This window comes from Balaenoptera borealis, assembly GCF_965194805.1.
Source record: "Balaenoptera borealis genome assembly, chromosome: 13".
Taxonomy (NCBI): domain Eukaryota; kingdom Metazoa; phylum Chordata; class Mammalia; order Artiodactyla; family Balaenopteridae; genus Balaenoptera; species Balaenoptera borealis.
Window position 1 is genome coordinate 22,910,342 of NC_138870.1, and position 20,351 is coordinate 22,930,692.

General features: G+C 38.9%; 1 protein-coding gene across 4 annotated transcripts in view; it reads right to left on the minus strand.

Annotated features, from left to right (window-relative positions):
- Positions 1-20,351, minus strand: part of ITPR2 (inositol 1,4,5-trisphosphate receptor type 2) — a 519,313-nt gene that overhangs the window by 277,017 nt on the left and 221,945 nt on the right. The window lies entirely within an intron of this gene.

Sequence of the window (20,351 nt, forward strand, 5' to 3'; positions counted from 1 at the left end):
AATGTTTCCTTGGTATTTTTTATCCCATAAAAAGCTCCTTGGCTTAAATGAGTCATGCAAATGACCACATCCCAACAACAACCAATTATAAGATCTATGGCATTACTAATAATTAATGAGTTAAGTTTAAAAGGAAAGGGTATTACAGGTAACATTATCAGTCTATTTCCTTATGCTAAATGTATCAGACATATCATGACTTTATATTGCCTATAGGAAAAGGAATAGTAAAAATAAAGGGCATAGGAGGCATAATTTAATTATCAGGGATGAACTTCAGGGAAAAAAAAAAGACTGAAGGAGCATATCATAACATGATATGTTAAAACACTTCAGAAATGGGAGAAAAAAACACCTTAACCCAAGAATTCTCTGACAGGTTACCATGACATCCTTAAGAGTCATGACTGGGGGCCAACCAACCATGTACAGAATCATGAAAATGAAAAAAAAAAATTTCTTTATTTAAAAATAATATTTTAAATTACTAAATTAATAAAGCTTATTAAGAGGACTTGAAACACCAAAAGCATTTCATTATAACAACCATTATCTGTAGCAGTACAATAAAAAAACAAATACAGGGAGTTACATATTTTAAATATCAACTATTGGAGTCACCATATGAAAATAAGACATCACTTACAATTTAATACCTGAACATTTATTAAGACTTAATACATTCCTGGTACTAGGCAATGGTGAATAGATATAAAAGAAATAGAAGATATGGTCCTTCCCACAAGAAAATTACAGTTTACCTAAGAAAACAGGGAGAAATATGAAAATAAAGATTTGAACTGAACAGAATTCACTATTCAAAGAGAGAGACAGAGGCTAGTTATAGCTTTAGACAGCTTTATGAAGGAGGGGAAATTTAAGCTAAGGTCTTGAAAGATGAAAACTACTTAGTTAAGTATGAGAGAGGTGTGGAAGGGCAGGGGGACACTTGTTAGGCAAAGAAGTCACCTTAGCCAAAGGCACTGTAGAAAGAAAAGCACAACAGTGTGTAGAAAATGACAAGAACTGACAAAGCATGTTGCAAAAGTGGACAATTAGATGGAGTGGGGCCTGACCACCTCCCTGATTTACAACAGGTACAAGATTGCGCTTGGGACGAATGTCAAGTTCAACGTGGGTTAAAAAACAACCTAAAGTCCTGACTACATTGAAGGTGTTGGACTCACAGTTAAAGGGGACTCCAATCTAAGCTCAGGAAAAAGTAAAAAATATATGAAGCAAATTGATAAATTTTATTTGTCCCTGTTCTTCCTACTGTGTGCCATGAAAGATCACAAAATTAATGCAAACCAAGGAAGAAAAATATATATATTTTCCTTGCTAGTCAAAGAATTCTGATGGAAGGCTTCAAGCAGGCGAGTGACTTGGTCCATGCGGTGCCATCATCACTGCTCAGTAAGCTCCGTGTTCCTCTTTGACTTCTCTCCAGGCAAATATTGTCCAAGACAGAGGCTCCCAATCTGAACTCCATTTAGCAAGTAACTCTCCTCCCATTTTACTGAGCATAAGGAAATTCCCTTACATGACATTGCCTCTTCTCCATCTGAAAATGTCCAGTATCATCTACAAAACCGTCTACCTTCCCTGCTATATCTCAGAGAAAAAGAACTTTTGAAGCATGGATTTTTAAATTCCATCTCCCCCTGCCTCTTCTCTCTGCTTCATCTCCATTTCTTGTGCACGAACAGTTTCTACCCTCTACTGATTCTTTCTGAACTCTCTGAAAATATGGCCAAGTTGAGGCCAACCAAGCACTTTCTGTGATACCGCCCATTCTGGGAAGTAGTCTTGCATCTCAGATTACTACCCCCACTAAATTCCTCAAAAGAATAATCTACTGTATTAAAATTCTTTTATGTGTCAATGACTCAATTACTAAAACTGTCTTTAGCATCTGATTCTATGGCTCACTACCATTTCCTTTAAATCTCACTTTGTTTTACTATGACAGGATACTCTCCAAGATTTTCTAACCACCTTATCTCTTTCACTCAATGGAACTGGAACTGCAAAAAGTAAAGAATAAAAACACTGCAAGTATTCAAACTGTTACTGTTTCCTTCCAGGGTTGTGTCATCTATGCTAATAAATCCTAGGAAAGAAATGAAAGCAATCCAATCTCCACCCCAGGTAAATAAAAGAGAAAAAAGAATGGGAGATATTGTCTACAAGACAATAAACACTAAGTGAATCTGAAAAAGTTGTAGAAGAAAATGTAAAACTATATATGTAAGTGAAGCCAGTGTAGAAGAGGGAAGGGGCCCAAGTGGCTCATGTAAATATAAACTGTTTAGATGGAAGAGGCTGGAGGTCAGAGCATGAGACAAACAGCATTTCTATTTGATAGCAAAAATAATTTATTGATGAGAAATAGAAATTGCAAAGCTAGAAGTATAATTAAATTTCCTGTTGCTGATCACAAAGGTGAAGGCTGAATTTAAAAAGGCCATATTCATTTTTTTTCTGGAAGAGAAGAAATATTAAAGAAAACCAAGTTTGTATTCCAAGCCAGGATTAAGATGTTACCGAGTCTAAAGACTGACAAACCTCCTAAGGTGGAAAGGAGATCTTTCTGACATATGTCAACTTAAAAAAAATCAGTCAGAAATACAGGCAAAGCTTTGGCAGATATATTTAAGTCTATTTTTCAAACAATGGCCTGCAAAAAAAGCAACTGTCTTGTTTTAAGAAAAGTAATCTCAGGGAAGATGTACTACATTACAAAAAGTTATCTTCTCTAGTTCTGCCCAAGGGAGGATATAGACAATGCTAAACTTTCTAAGTATGGGAATGATGAAGAAAAATTATTTTAATTTAAAATCGCCAGCAGTCAGCAAAAGGAGGCAATGCTGGAGAATTCAATAAATGGCCCCCTTTAATTTCAGAAAATAATTCAATGTAATTAAACCAAACAAAAATATTAACACACAGAACATCTGGAAGATCCCAAAACAGCGACTGGGGGAATTTAAGAAATATGTAAACTATATAACTACAGTGAGGTTTTGTCTTCTTATGTTGATGCCAGAATTCTCTAAGTAAAGGTGTTCTGAGAGTTCTCCTCCAGAAAGGGAAGAAATTAATTATATTTTTTATATCCTATGCAAATTTGGCCCTACATCAGTGTCCAAATCTACAAAGCCCTGGCTTTATCCTAACGACAAAATATTAGTTATGTGTAAAATGTAGAATTATAATTTATGCAGAGTCCCAGAGCTGAGTAGGCTCAGGAAAAAAAAAAATGTGTTAACACTGAGAACAATGCCATTCTTATAGTAAATATCCATATTATCCTTTTGACAGCAGTGATGAAGAAAAAATATGGAACTCCAAAAATACTTGCACTTTACTGTAATTGTTTCCTATCATCTGGAAGAACTTGAATTTATTTCCTCTAGTGGAATATGGGAACCACTTAGTTAAGTGATTTTATTGAGGTGGCTAGATTTTTAATTGCAGAGTATATACTGTAACATAAAGCAATACATTCAGAAACAACATAGCAAGGACAGTCTAGAAGGGTCTAGAAATTTAGGGAAGAGTCTAGAAATTAGATAGTCAGCATGGCTCTAGACAGACTCAGAGTGAATACCTAAACAAATAGTGGTTCTGAACACAGCGTTGCTCTCAAATTTATTTTGCATCAGGCATGGAAACTCCTTTCAAATCAATAGCAAAAATGATATAAGAAAATAATATTGTATGAACCATATGGTGAACTAAACATGGGCACAAATTAATGAGGATCTGGCTCCTTAACTTAAACAAGGGCAATCACTTTTTTTAAAAAAAAGAACTTTCCAAATCCTACAATGTAGGACTTCCTGCATCTACTACAGCTGTGATTAAAATAGCTCAGTGCATATTTACAATAGCCAGGACATGGAACCAACCTAAACGTCCATCGACAGAAGAATGGATAAAGAAGATGTGGCACATATATACAACATACAATGGAATATTACTCAGCCATAAAAAGAAACGAAATTGAGTTATCTGTAGTGAGGTGGATGGACCTAGAGTCTGTCATACAGAGTGAAGTAAGTCAAAGAGAAAAACAAATACCGTATGCTAACGCATACATATGGAATCTAAAAAAAACCAAAAAAAAGTGGTACTGATGAACCTAGTTGCAGGGCAGGAATAAAGAGGCAGACAGAGAAAATGGTCTTGAGGACATGGGGTGGGAGGGCGAAGCTAGAGCAAAGTGAGAGTAGCATGGACATATATACACTACCGAATGTAAAATAGTTGGCTGGTGGGAAGCAGCAGCTTGGTGCTTTGCGATGACCTAGAGGGGTGGGACAGGGAGGATGGGAGGGAGGCTCAAGAGGGAGGGGATATGGGGACATGTATATGCATATGGGTGATTCGCTTTGTTGTGCAACTGAAACTAACACAGTATTGTGAAGCAATTATACTCCAGTAAAGATCTATTAAAAATAAATAGCTCAGTGCATGTCTTCTCTTTGTCCCCATCCCAGTGAAGTGACAGGTGTCCTTCCTCAGCAATGTCATCAAGTCAGCAAGACTGCAAAGCGTTCTGCTCACCGTCTGGATTCCTAGCCTTCTCTTCCTGTATCCACTATTTAACTGAATCAGTGGCATCATTTACCAATCACCCTCCTCCCAACTTCAGATGTCAAATGCCATCCTTTTCCCTTCCCACCTCCCTCCGAAACACACACAAAAAATCTAATACTCAGTCTTTTATACCTGACTGACCAACCATATGATAATTTAGTTGAAGCTCTTCCTAGTAAATAGCACCTCCTTCAGACAACTGAATGATAGCCTCACTGTGGGAGAATGAAGTATTTTCTCTCCCTCCCACCTAAGACTAACATCATATACCACCCATTCGGGATGATATCCAGGGGGATGCAGGAACCCTAACATCAGCCTAGATCTACTTATCTGACCTTGCCTGTAAAGCTAATTCAGACCATCATGGGGTCATGGTCATTTCTGCTTCCCTGGCTGGCACCTAAGGCTGCTTGAAGACTTGGCCCAAGATCCACAGTGCAGGGAAGAGGCTGTGTCCACCAACAATGGCCGATAACGTCCCTCCAGATTTCCCTCAACCTAGGCACAAATCCCTGCCCTTCTAGAGGGTAAATGCATATTCTTAGTCTTACTCCAAACCTTTGTCCTTTCCTTCCCTTTGTCCTAAGACAAATACAAACATGGCATTTTCAGATTCGTTTGATGAGTATTTGATGATGTTTAATCAGACATCCTAGAAAATACTCCAAATCTCTTTGACTATCTATATCTCTGATAAATAAGTAACCAAAAAAGGATGTACCACTGGAGTGCATTCTCTTTGCTTAAAGACATATTCCAGAAAAAAGGGAATGTACTGATGATAGGCATGTTTGATGTAAACTAATAGCTGCTTTCATAGGAGCACAACAGAAACCCACTATAGCACAGCAATGTACAGTACTTTTTCTATAATACTTTCTATAATACTTTATTTATATTATATAATACTTTTTAATATGCTCCTCACCAGTATTATATGAAATTAGAAAGGATAGGCAACCCTTTAGTCAGCAGGGTGACAAAGACTAACAAAGCACTGTGCAGGAAATGAAAACAGTGATATAAATAGAGCCCTTACAGACTATGTCTGGTACCTGATGTTATGTGAAGAAAGCATTCTTAGTCACAGTCACCTCAGAGCACAGCCCAATGTGACTATGAGAGGGGGCTGTATGTACAGAAGGTGAGGGGAAGAAATCAGCACCTTCTCTTCAACTCCCTCTTCAGCAAGCAATCATTAAGGAAACGCTGCTCCCTGGCCCAATGACAGAGGTGGTTCTGATTTGAATGAATCAACTTCTATAATTTCCTTGCAAGCCACTCATTGAGGAAAAAAACATATAGGAAGTTAGAATCCACGCTACCAACTTATATGAACTTGAGAACAAATGGCAAAGTGAAAAAATGAATAAAATAGTAACTGTCCTCTATAACATGAAAGGAAATAATAAGTTTATGCTAAAACGGCATTAATTTTAAATGTAGGCCAGAAGACAAGAGGGAAAAAGATTCTTATCCTGGAAGTAATTGGAAGAAACAAACTCAGGAGATATAAGCATTACATTTAAGAATTTGCATTACAACCAAATAGAATGAGAATGTGTATAAGTAGCATTTGGCTCAAAGCCAAAAATTAGTTTTCAGATGCATGTCTTGTGAAAGGACTTTAAGTGACACTCATGTGTAGCAATCACCTTCAGTAACATCAGCTCAGACATAAAGGACAGAGATATGTAATGTGATATAAACAAGTAAAATAAATATACAAGGAGGTTGAAGGCAAAAACAGAAAGTGGAGACAAGAAAACAAAGTCCATAAAAGGAAAATTCAGGAAAGCACTCTCCCAAATGAATGGATAAAAGTTCTCCATGCAGTTATCACAGGGTCCCTCATTGGTCAGATCCTGTAGGAATATTCTGTCTGAAACTCATGTAGTCTTTCTGAACCAAGCAGTGAAGGTTAGACATTCTATCAGTTACTTCTGCCAAGAGTCAGTTAGTCAATCACAAGTTGTGCTGAAGAAACCAAGTCTATATAGAACTATTTCCCTGCTGTGCAGAATCAAAGTACTAACACTTGGGAAAGCACCATTTTCTTTCAAGATATCTTTCTAGAGGGATCAGCCTCCTTGCCTGTTTGCTTCATCAAAGAAAAAAGATCAGAAGTGGTTGGCAAAGAATGGAAACCGAGTTTTGCTTTTAAAGAGTAATGAGATGTGGAGCTAAGAGAAAAACCATCAGACAGGGAAGGGGTGCTGAGAGAGAAGCAGAGAAAAAGCAAAAGAGGGAAGGAAAGGGGGAGGGAGGGAAGGAAGGAAGGAATTCATTCTCTCAGTAAGATAAATCAGCAATCTAAAATTCAAATACCTGTGAGGAAAGTTAATGCTAAGAAAGACAACAACAAAAAAATCAATAATGAGATTATATCATTCCCAGTGAAATGCAATCAAATAATCTGAAAGGACTTTGAAACATAAGTACGTTTAAAATAATCATAGAGATAAAGTGAGGAATAACGTCTCTCACCCCAGGTGGACCCCTCTGTGGTTACCGCGGCTCCGGGATGACCCCATAGCGTCACTCGGCAGGGATAAGGGAGAGCTCTCCTGGGAAAGGGGGAACTACAAGCCAAGGGCCAGCAGAGAAGAGAAGGCGTGTGCGCCCCAGCCTTCCATCACCCCCCAGAGAGGTACGGCTGCTCTGCTGGACACCAGTCTGGGTCTACACTTCTGAGTAACCACCCCTGTCCCTACCTCGTAGCAACTTCTCACAGGGCAAGTTTGAGAGTAACGGGTCAATGGACGTACACAAAACGTCTTAGGCTCCAGGCAGTCTGGATTCAGGTGCCTGTTGGTAGGGATTGACCAGGTACACGAGCTATGAGGCCCACAGAAATGAGAATGCTCCTGCTGAGGGGCAGAAGCCTTAGGTCCCATGAGAAGCCAAATTAGTGCACAGCCTCTTAGGAGAGAAGATGCTGCCCTGCCCCTCACGTCACCCCACCCCACCCTGCAAACAGACAGCCGGTTTGTTGCCCAGGCAACCCAGAGTGAGCCCCCAGGGGCACTTCCCAGTTAATTCTGCCCCATACATCACACACCCGTTAAAAGAATAAAAAGTTATGAAGTGAAAACAGGCAGATATGAATCTAGAATGCATAGATATGAAAAAGAATCAATCAGAAACCCCGAAAAGGAAAAAACAGTCCTTGAAATAAAAACTAGATAGATGGTTTAAACATCAGACGTCAGTGAAGACTATAAGTTTTTTTTTTAAAGTATTTTAATTAATTAATTAATTAATTTATTTATTTATTTATTTATATTTTTGGCTGTGTTGGGTCTTCGTTTCTGTGCGAGGGCTTTCTCTAGTTGCGGCAAGCGGGGGCCACTCTTCATCGCGGTGCGCGGGCCTCTCACTATCGCGGCCTCTCTTGTTGCGGAGCACAGGCTCCAGACGCGCAGGCTCAGTAGTTGTGGCTCACGGGCCCAGTTGCTCCGCGGCATGTGGGATCCTCCCAGACCAGGGCTCGAACCTGTGTCCCCTGCATTGGCAGGCAGATTCTCAACCACTGCGCCACCAGGGAAGCCCTATAAGTTTTTTTAAAAGGAGCAGGCAACCACATATAGGTAGGTAGCTAGATGCAGAGACAAATAAATATAGATATACAGACACAGAAGCACAATCAGTGTGAAGAAAAATTAACAACCACCAAAATATTTAACACGAGTGGGAACTCTGTGTCCTGTGATGCCCACGTGGCCTGCTTCTCAACTCTTAAGAGGTGAATGAGCACACAGGGCAATCCTGACTTAACCCACTCGCATATGGTTTCCTGAGTTAATCCCTCCCCTTCCTATATTTAGAAGTCAACACAACATATTTGAATGTGAGGCGCTAGTAACACTACTGAGACAGTCAACTTGTTACACCCCAGCCATCAAGCTTTCAGCAGCCATGGTATAATCTTTTAATGTCGTGGAAGGCAAGTTAATAAAGGGAAACCCTGTAAGATATACTAGGTAATAAAGTTCATAGGTACTAGGGACGCAATGGGCTTACTAGAAGACCAAATCCACCCCGACCTCCCCCTGCTTATATGAGATCAACTTCCATAATGGGATAATTTTGGCTTCTGCTGAGATTTCTTAGTGTTAGTAAATGGATTATCAATTCACATTTATTGCCCCAAGTACACAGAGTTTACCACTGAGGGAAAAAACCACTTTTATGTTATCGGAAACATGTCTGATTACTAAAATGAAGACTTACTTTAATGCTATCTGCTCTTCTGATATCTAAGCAGGCACAAAGACCATTATGAGCTGTTTTAAAACAATGCCAATCATCCTGTGTTTAGAGCCTTTGTAAAGATTTACTAAACAACAAAGGATTATTATCTGATTGGCCTGCCAGAGTACATGCTGCCTGCTACTGGCTGTTTCCATTGATAGTGTGATATATTTCATCCTGTTTACAATAAACTGTCACTATCTCTGGCAGTTGGTTCATTGTATCATGTAGATTATTTGGCTGTGTACAAGTTAGTAACTTTGTAGTTTCTCACTTTTTCTCCTTATATTAATCTATTATACATGTACCGTTTTCCTGGCTTCTCAATGCACCTACTTGTATACGTTTCTACTGCTGCTTCCCTAGTTCATGCTTACCTAACCTCACACCTGAATTTGGGCAAGAGGCTCTTAATTGGGTCCCTCCTTTAGTCTCTTGTGCTGAACCATCAAATCTTCAAAGGCTCCCGATTTCCCAGCCACTTCAAATACCAATCACTTATACCTGTTGAATTTCTGCTTCTCTCGTGACTATTCTTGAATCACTAACTAACGAAATCCTCCCAATCTTTCAAAACACTGAAGCCTTCTCCAAGTAGTCAGGCCCGCACTGACCTCTCCCTTTTCTGTGCTACAACAGTTCAATATTCACTCATACGTTTGTCATGCTGGTTTATGTGTGTTAATCTATGTGTTCGTTCTTTGAGGACAAGAGCCATAGCTCAAATATTAGATTTGATTCTAGATATCAAACTTTCAGAAGGGAAATGAGAAATTCAGGTGTGTACAAAGGTAAGGAAGCATGATGGTGAAGGGATGAAATTGTACTTTAAGCAGAATATTCAAAAGAAGGGTTGTTCTCTGGAGAAAAATGACAGCAAATCAAGTAGAGTAGGTTCAGATATGGTCCACATTGCCTCAATACTAACATCAGTAAACAGACATTACAAGGATAAATATATGAGCTCAAAATAGAGTTTTCTACTTTTAAGAACTGTCAAAAATAGAAAATGTTGAAGTAGAAGTGCAGAGGAACCCCTCTGACTACACAACATTCAGAAGTGATAGATAAAATATTTAAACTATCTCTTTTTAGTAAAAAGAAGGAAGCAAATGGAGGCCAGAAACCAGAAAAATACATGAAATGTCCAAGCAGTAATCAAGCATGGACTCATTTGTTGGCCCTGAGGGCATCAGCCCAAGCGGATAACCAACAACTGAGTTTTAATTTGTCTCACACACACACAACAGAAAAGAAGCAAAGCCTGAATCCCAAGGAAGATGGAAGGTCTGACCAGAAACCTGCCTCAGGACCAGGAATACCTAAAGGAGACACCCACAGTGACGAGCCAGGGAAAAACGTGGCCCATAGAAGAACAAAGGGGTACCTGTCTTGGCTTGGCTTGGTCAAAGCCAAGAAAGGGAGAAAACTCTCTTGAGCTCCTATATACAAAGACAAGCCCACTTTCACTCAAGATTTGGGGATAGAATTCCCACTAATAGAAGGGCTCCAGAAGTTCCAAGCCAAAAACTTTGTCTAACATGTTTACAAAATGTTGTATCTCAAAGTGTCTCTATGAGGCAAATGAAATCTTCTCTGGATTAAACACAAACTTCAGAGGAATTCACATATTCCAGAGAATTTAAGTCCATAATACATTTTTTTAATTAGTAACTATCTAAGTAAACACATTCCCAAGGACTTCTGCAAGAATAGCACACTTAAAACTGCAAAAGGCCTTCCTATTAGAAAACCACTAGATCCTAGATACAGAACCTATTTTAAGTACATTTCTGGGCTCACTGGAAATGAAGGACAACTCTGAAAGACCCCACCCACCATCTACAATGGAAAACAAGTAACCTGAAACCAGATCAGAGAGTTCCAAGCTTCAGGGCAACATGGTAAGTTTCCCTGAAGGCAAATGCCAGTAGTACTAGGTCTGCAACCCAGAAAGACAAGCCAGCTCTAAGCAAGTGTCAAGTCTGTGGAGCTAAAGCCGAGACTCCTGCCTTTACACCCGTGTGTGGGAAGGAAGCAATGTGGTCTCAGGCTCACAGCGCCCCCTGGCCATAGGCCAAGGTAATCACAAATACTCTAAGGAGGAAAACATACCGTCTTTCAACCCCCAAAGCCTAAATCCTAAAGATATGAGCTCAAAAAAAAAAAAAAAACCTACACCCGAATGTTTACAGCAGCTTTACTCATAATGGCCCCAAACTGGAAACAATCAAGAGGTCTTTCAATAGGTGAATTAGGAGAAACAAACTGTAGTACATCCAGACAATGGAGTATTATTTAGCGATAAAAAGAAATGTGCTAGCGATTTACAAAAGGACATAGAAAAACCTCAAATGCATATTGCTAAATGAAAGAAGCCAGTCTGAGAAAGCTATATACGGTACGATTCTACCTATATTCTGGAGAAGGCAAAACTATACATGAGACAGTAAAAAGATAAAGGGTTCCTCAGGGGTTCCCAGGGGCTCAGGGATTCACAAGAGAGGCACAAATAGGTGGAGCAGAGAGGAATTTTAGGGCAATGAAACTATTCTATATGATACTGTACATAGCATTACACATTTGTCAAAACCCACAGAATCATACAACACAAACAGCAAAACCTAAAGTAAATTATGAACTTCAGTTAATAATAATGTATCAATACTGGCTCATCAATTGCAACAAATGTACCACATTAATTAATGTAAGATGTTAATAATAGAAAACTGAAGGAAGGGGAGGAGAGGATATAAGGGCATTGTACTTTCTGTGCAATTTTTCTCTAAACCTAAAACTGCTCTAAAAACAAAGTCTATTAATAAAAGATATGAGCTCATAATCAAAGATGACCAAATATATAATGAAATATGGAATTAGTGTTACATACAGGCTATAAAATAGCCATATGGAATCACAAAAATTAGCAAGCAACAAAAGATGATCAAAAATGACCAAGAAGATTTATTTAGTCAAATTGCAGGTGTGAAAAAGTATAATGGCTGAAATTAAAAGTCAAGAGGTAAAGTGAACTGCAAATAAGACATGCCTGAAGAGCGACTCAGACGACTCTAAGAAATTATTCAAATTCAGCATAAAGTCACAGGTATGGAAAATATAAAAAGGAAACTAATAGATATGGAGGCAATAATAAGGTTTAACAAACATTTAGTCAGTTTTAAAATCAGAATTAAAGCACCACTATTCAACACACAGCAAACTTCTCAACAGTAGCAACGGCAGCCAGAAACATGGAAAAATATCATCAGAAGTGGGAGAAAATAACTCTCAACTGATAAAAGGTTTTTGTTTCCAGTTAAAAATAATTTTAAATTTATAGGCAGCTAATAAAATAGCCTTAAAACATATAAAGATTAATAGAACTATAGGGGAAACTGATAAACCTACCATTATAGTGGGAAATGTCAACAAATCTCTCTCAATTTTTGATACATCAAGAAAACAAAAATATTTGTGATTAGATAGATGATTTAAATACAATAAACTAGATTTACTAATCACATATAAGGAACCCTACACGCATTCACATTCTTCTTGAGCCCACATTAAATATTTCTAAAACCTGAAGATATAATAGAACAAAAATTAAGTCTCAATAAATTTTGGATAACTGATATCATCAAAACCACATTCTCTTGCTACAAGTTAATTAAGAATTCAATAACCAAAAAAAGGGCAAATTTTGAGAATGCATTTGGAAATTTAAAAACTCATTTCCAAGAAACTATACTGGGCCAAAGAAGAAATCATAATGAAATTATTTAAATATCTAATATTGAACAACAATAAAAATACCATTTGTCAAAATCCGTGGGATGCAGCTCCTTAGAAGGAAATTATATCATTAAATTTTTTAAAAGTCTGAAAAGTATGTCAACATAAAAGGCTATAGTACAGTAGGATAAATAGAATGAAATAGCAAACAAACCCAGGAGCTCAACAAAGCCAAAAATAGATTTGTTAAACGGATGAATAAAGTATATCCAGCTCTGGTGAGATTGTATCTGACATTATGCATTTGTCAAAATCCATAGACTTGTACAACACAAAGTGTGAAATCTAAAGGGAAAAAGAAGAAGAGAATGAAAAAGGGGTATGAGCTACAGATATAGCAGATATTTTAAAAGATAATGAGGGACTTCCCTGGTGGCGCAGTGGTCAGGAGTCTGCCTGTCAATGTAGGAGACACGGGTTTGATCCCTGCTCCGGGAAGATCCCACATGCCGTGGAGCAACTAAGCCCGTGCGCCACAACTACTGAAGCCTGCATGCCTTGAGCCTGTGCTCTGCAACGAGAAGCCACCGCAATGAGAAGCCCGCACTCCATAACCAAGAGTAGCCCCAGCTCACTGCAACTAGAGAAAGCCTGCACGCAGCAAAGAAGACACAATGCAGCCAAAAATAAATAAATAAATTTATTTTTAAAAAAAGATAATGGGGGCTTCCCTGGTGGCGCAGTGGTTAAGAATCTGCCCGCCAATGCAGGGGACACGGGTTCGAGCCCTGGTCTGGGAAGATCCCACATGCCGTGGAGCAACTAGGCCCGTGAGCCACAACTACTGAGCCTGCGCATCTGGAGCCTGTGCTCCGCAACGGGAGAGGCCGCGACAGTGAGAGGCCCGCGCACTGCGATGAACAGTGGCCCCCACTCGCCGCAACTGGAGAAAGCCCTCACACAGAAACGAAGACCCAACACAGCCAAAAATTAAAAACAAACAAACAAACAAACAAAAATTAGATGTTTAAAAAAAAAAAAAGATAATGAAATAAGATGAATAAATTTGAAAACTAAAGTATATAGCCAGAAAAATATACAAGTTGACTCCAAATAGAAAATTTTAATGAATTTATAACCTTTAAAAATTAATTACTAGTTAAAGTCTTCCCACAAACTAAATCCAAGGCCCAGGCAGATTTAGAAAAGTTCTACCAAACATTCACAGAAGAGACAAAGAAAGGGAAAGACGGTGTAACTCACTTTGTTACAGAATTAGTTTAACCTTGATACCAACAATTGACAGGAACAGTACAAGAAAGGAAAATTAGAGGCCAACCTCACTGACAACAAAGATGTAAAATCCTGAACAAAATACTAGCAAACTAGATGTAGTACTGTGAAAAATATCACCAAGATACACTTATTCTAAAATGCAAGGTTACTATGGTAGCAGCTCTATTTATGATTCATGTTATTAAAATCAGCAGATTATAAAGAAAAATAACAATCTTGATAGATGCATAAACTGCATTTAATAGAAGTCAACAACCATAGTAAAAATTAGCAAACGAAAAACAGAAGGGAATTTCCTCAATTGGTAAAAGGTATCTACAAAAAAACAAAAGTACCATAAAACTATATTCAATAGTGAAATATTAAAATTATTCCCTTTAAAATCAGAAGCAAAACAAGTATACCCATTATCACCACATCTATTCACCACTGTACTGGAAAATCTTACCAACACAGTAAAGCAAGAAAAAAAGAAATAATAGATGAAAAGATAGTGTTCAAGTTTGAATTATAGCATCACCATGACTTTATGTCAAAAATATTTTTAACCTTAGGTAGCTATACATGAATTGGTAGGACCTAACTACCTGCCCACACAGAATTTAGCTTATCTAAACTGGAAGAGGAAGTGAAATGTCCAATAAACATACAAAAACATGCTCAACCTCATAATAATCCAGCAAAATGAAAATCACAATAGGGATAATACACCAAACACACCCAATTATCAAAAATGGAAAAGTGAGAAAACTAGTAGTCATCAGGATGGGGAACCACAGAAACTCTTATATACCCTGGAGGGAGTATCATTTGGTCTTTGGAAAACAACTGGCATTATTTGGTAAAGGTAAACATACCAGATATTAACACCTAAATATATATCCTGAAGGGATGCTTAAACATGTGCATCAGGTGACATTAAAAAGTTTTTTAAGCTCCTTTTGGTAGCAAATTTTCTTTTAAAACATTAGAACTGTAAAGAACAAAAAATGTCCATCAACAGTTTACTAGATAAACATGTGCATAAAATGTAATAATGTATATTAGAGAAAATGAATAAGTCACTGCTATACAACAACAAAGATGGAGGACAAAACATATCTAAAACAGACTAAGTGAAATACTTTTCACTTTGTTAAATGTTTTAAAAATATAGATGTACATGGTAAAACAATTAAGAAAAGCAAGGAAATTATTAACATAAACTCATGATAATGGTTTCCTCTGGGATATAGGGATGGACCACAGAGACTTCTTATTGGTACTATTCTATTTCTTAAGCTAGCTATACATTAATTTCAACAGAATGTTCTACCTCAGGAGGTACTGAATTTCCCATCACAGAAGTTTGTTTTATTTTAAGAAATATCTCACTTAGGTGAGCTATTTAGAGAGAGAACAAATACTACATAGAAAATAGACTTGATAACCCTACAAGTATATTTTAATTTAACAAGTAGCTTTTAAGATTTCATAATTCTATATGCATCATAGTAAACAGCACACTGTGTTGCACATAAAAACCAATAATAATTATAACAAGCATTCACTGACTGTGGACTTTTGGCAGACACCGACGTCCTTTCTTCCTTCTTGCCAGCAGATTTTGATTTCGTTTATCCTTCCCCCACGTAACTCGGGGGAGAGTATCCTAGCCTGCAGAGCATCTTTTATTTAGTCTAAGCTAATCTTATAGTCCATTGGTTTAGAGGTAAACATGTGGTCCTGCTTTGGCCAAGGAGACATGAGATAGAATCTACTAAGGGGGGCGCCTGGGAAAGGTTTACTTGCTCCTAAACAGGAGACTTAGAAAAGCACAGATATTCTTCTGTAACAGTGTTGTGATGTCTAGGATGCTGCTGTCGTGATGCAACCATGAGAAAGATCAGTCTCAGAAGTAAGGCCACTGGTCCATGATGACTGCATTGAGACAATAAACTAATTAAAACTGGAGCCTCACTTCTTGACTTGTTGGTAGATAACATGTCACCTTGTTGTTTATATTTTCCCACTGAAGCCATATTAACTGACACACCACATGCACAGAGTTTGCTCATTTAATCTTCACAGTAATCGTATGAGCTAAGTACCATTATTAAGTCCATTGAAAAGACAATGAAAATAAAACTGAAAGAAATAAAATAAGTTGCCCAAAGTCACACATACAGTTAGTGACTGTATACAGCTTCAGACTCTAAAACCTATACTCTTAATACACTATCCATTCAAGGCCATCTTCCTGTGGCTATGAGGGCTGAAAAGAAAATCCCAATAGATCTGAGGGTCCCATTATCTGGCCACAGGCTTCTAAGGTATGAGTCAGTGGCGGTGGCAGCAGCAGTGTTGGCAGTAGCCGAAGCAGCTTCTTCACCTCTGAATCATAGCTATGATTGTTTGATGCTGAAATCAATAGTCCAGTGGCAGCCTCTAAACTGTATTCCTCCAGACTGTTCAAAAATTTAATTCCTTGTATTAAATCACTTCCTGCTTTAAGTACCGAAAATTATTACCATTTGCTGAACTGATAAATCCTGAAGTCAACAAATAAATAAATACATTTCAGCTTCACTGACTTGTATTCCTCTGAAGTCCCTAGAAAAATAGTTTTATAGCCCACATGTAATGTAGTTTTATCTTTAATAAGATGACTATCCTCAGATGACTTATTCATCTTCTTTCTCCCATCAATACAAACTGTCTATTAAACTGCTATGAGGATGCCATTGATATACATTATAAAAGAGGTTCTTTCTCCACTTTCCCTCATGACTGGGAACTTAAACTGCACACCGGTGACTAACATCCTTCATGGAACATCTCACCTCTACTCTTCAGTGATTTTGGGGGGCAAACTTTTACAAACGCATACTGCATTTTCCTGAGGTTTAGACCTATTCTCTATTAAAATAAAAGAATAAAATGTTCTGAAAGGGGAAGCAACATTACATTTATCCTCTAGAATACTTACAAAATATGTATTTGTAAAAGAAAGAGGTATTCTAACTTTGCTCAAGCATGATACATCTCTAAATAACAAAGTATTATATCAGAAAGTGCAATTTTACATTAAAGGGCCTGGAACTTATCATCAAAAAGACCTGAGTTAAAATCACATAGAGCTGCTTGACAATGAGCAAACCCTTGGGTTTTCTGAATTTCAGTTGATTCATGCTCAGAAACGTGATCTTTATAACTATCTCCAAAGTTTATTGTAACATTTTAAAAGATATACCATGCATGACAGTGTCTGCTATAAGAGTCTGTGTACAGCAAATACAAAATAAATGTTGAAATTTCTCTTATTTCTTAAATATACTATGGAAGAACTCTACTTTAACCAAAAAAAAAAGCTTTAGAAATTCTACATTCTACTAACTTACAACATAAAATCACAGAAAAAGTTCCTAAAGGATTAAGTCAAAACTGTTGTGCAGATCAGTGATAATTAGTCCTGAGACAAGTAGAAAGTAGTTACCCACCGCTGAATTTCCCTTTGGAACATTTTAGCATTTTGATGACTCTAATTACCTCCCCCTCCCACTAATTACCTCCTGCTCATCACCCTGCACTACAAAATATTTTAGGTATTCCAAGAAACAGAAGACTCGGGGTAGGTAAACCTCTCTAAATAGTAATAGTTTATAATCCTGCAGATTAAAATAAGAGCTAAGGAGGACCTTCAAGATGGCGGAGGAGTAAGACATGGAGATCACCTTCCTCTCCACAAATACATCAGAAATACATCTACACGTGGAACAACTCCTACAGAACACCTACTGAATGCTGGCAGAAGACCTCAGACTTCCCAAAAGGCAAGAAACTCCCCACGTACATGGGTAGGGCAAAAGAAAAAAGAAAAAACAGAGACAAAAGAATACAGACAGAACCTGCACCTCTGGAAGGGAGATGTGAAGGAAGAAAAGCTTCCACACACTAGGAAGCCCCTTCACTGGTGGAGACAGGGGGTGGGTGGAGGGGAAGCTTCGGAGCTACAGAGGACAGCACAGCAACAGGGGTGCAGAGGGCAAAGCAGAAAGATTCCCACACAGAGGATCGCTGCCGACCAGCACGCACCGGCCTAAGATGTTTGTCTGCTCACCGCTGGGGCGGGTGGGGCCTGGGAGCTGAGGCTCGGGCTACGGAGCTCAGATCCCAGGGAGAGGAATGGGGTTGGCTGCATGAACACAGCCTGAAGGGGGCTAGGGTGCCACAGCTAGCCGGGAGTCGGGAAAAAAGTCTAGAACTGCCTAAGAGGCAAGAGACCACTGTTTCGTGGTGCGCAAGGAGAGGGGATTCAGAGCACCACCTAAACATCTCCAGAGATGGGCGCAAGCCGTTGCTATCAGCTCGGACCCCAGAGATGGGCATGGAATGCTAACACTGCTGCTGCAGGCACCAAGAAGCCTGTGTGCAAGCACAGGTCACTATACACACATCCCCTCCCGGGAGCCTGTGCAGCCTGCCACTGCCAGGGTTCCGTGACCCAGGGACAACTTCCCCGGGAGAACACACAGCATGCCTCAGGCTGGTGCAACGTCACGCTGGCCTCTTCCACCACAGGCTCGCCCCACATTCTGTACCCCTCTCTCCTCAGTGAGCCTGAGTGAGCCAGAGCCCCCTAATCAGCCACTCCTTTAACCCCATCCTGTCTGGGTGGAGACGTACACACAGAGGCAGGGCCAATTCCAAAGCTGAACCCCAGGAGCTGTGCGAACAAAGAAGAGAAAGGGAAATCTCTCCCAGCAGCCTCAGGAGCAGTGGATTAAATCTCCACAATCAACTTGATGTACCTGCATCTGTGGAATACCTGAATAGACAACGAATCATCCCAAAACTGAGGCGGTAGACTTTGGGAGCAACTGTAGACTTGGGGTTTGCTGTATGAGACTGACTATTTTCTGATTTACATGCTTATCTTAGTTTAGTTTTTAGTGCTTGTGATCATTGGTGGATTTGTTATTGGTTCAACTGCTCTATTCTTTTTTTGTTTAAAGTACTTCTTTTATTTTTTATTTTAATAATATGTTTTTAAATTTTTAATTTTAATAACTTTATTTTATTTTATTTTTCTTTATTTCCTTTTTTTCTCCCTTTTCTTCTGAGCTGTGTGGGTGACAGGGTCTTGGTGCTCCGCTTGGGTGTCAGGACTGAGCCTCTGAGGTGGGAGAGCCGAGCTCAGGACATTGGACCACCAGAGACCTCCTGGATCCATGTAATATCCAGAGATCTCCATCTCAATGCTAAGACCCAGCTCCACTCAACAACCAGCAAGCTACAGTGCTGGACACCCCATGCCAAACAAGTAGCAAGACAGGAACACAACCCTACCCATTACCACAGAGGCTACCTAACATCATACTAGGTTCACAGACACCCCAAAACACACCACTGGACATGGTCTTGGCCCACCAGAAAGACAGGATCCAGCCTCATCCATGAAAACACAGCCACCAGGCCCCTCCACCAGGAACCCATGGAACCTACCTTACCCACTGGGGACAGACACCAAAAACAACGGCAACTACGAACCTGCAGCCTGTGAAACGGAGACCCCAAACACAGTGAGTTGAGCAAAATGAGAAGACAGAGAAATATGCATATGAAGAAGCAAGGTAAAACCCACAAGACCAAACGAATGAAGAGGGAATAGGCAGTCTACCTGAAAAAGAATTCAGAATAATGATAGTAAAGATGTTCCAAAATCTTGGAAATAGAATGGAGAAAATACAACAAACACTCAACAAGGACGTAGCAGAACTAAAGAGCAAACAAACAATGATGAACAACACAATAAATGAAATTAAAATTTCTCCAGAAGGGATCAATAGCAGAATAACTGACGCAGAAGAACGGAAAAGTGACCTGGAAGATACAATAGTGGAAATAACTACCACACACCAGAATAAAGAAAAAAGAATGAAAATAATTGAGGACAGTCTCAGAGACCTCTGGACAACATTAAGCACACGGACATTTGAATTATAGGGGTCCCAGAAGAAAAAGAGGAAAAAAACGGGACTGAGAAAATATTTGAAGAGATTATAGTTGAAAACTTTCCTAATATGGGAAAGGAAATAGTCAGTCAAGTCCAGGAACTGCAGAGAGTCCCATACAGGATAAATGCAATGAGAAACACGGCAAGACACATATTGATCAAACTATCAAAACTTAAATACAAAGAAAAAATATTAAAAGCAGCAATGGAAAAACAACAAATAAATTACAAGGGAATCTCCATAAGGTTAACAGCTGATTTCTCAGCAGAAACTCTACAAGCCAGAAGGGAGTGGCATGATATACTTAAAGTGATGAAAGGGAAGAACCTACAACTAAGATTACTCTAACCGGCAAGGATCTCACTCAGATTCGATGGAGAAATCAAAAGCTTTACAGACAAGCAAAAGCTAAGAGAATTCACCACCACCAAACCAGCTCTACAACAAATGCTAAAGGAACTT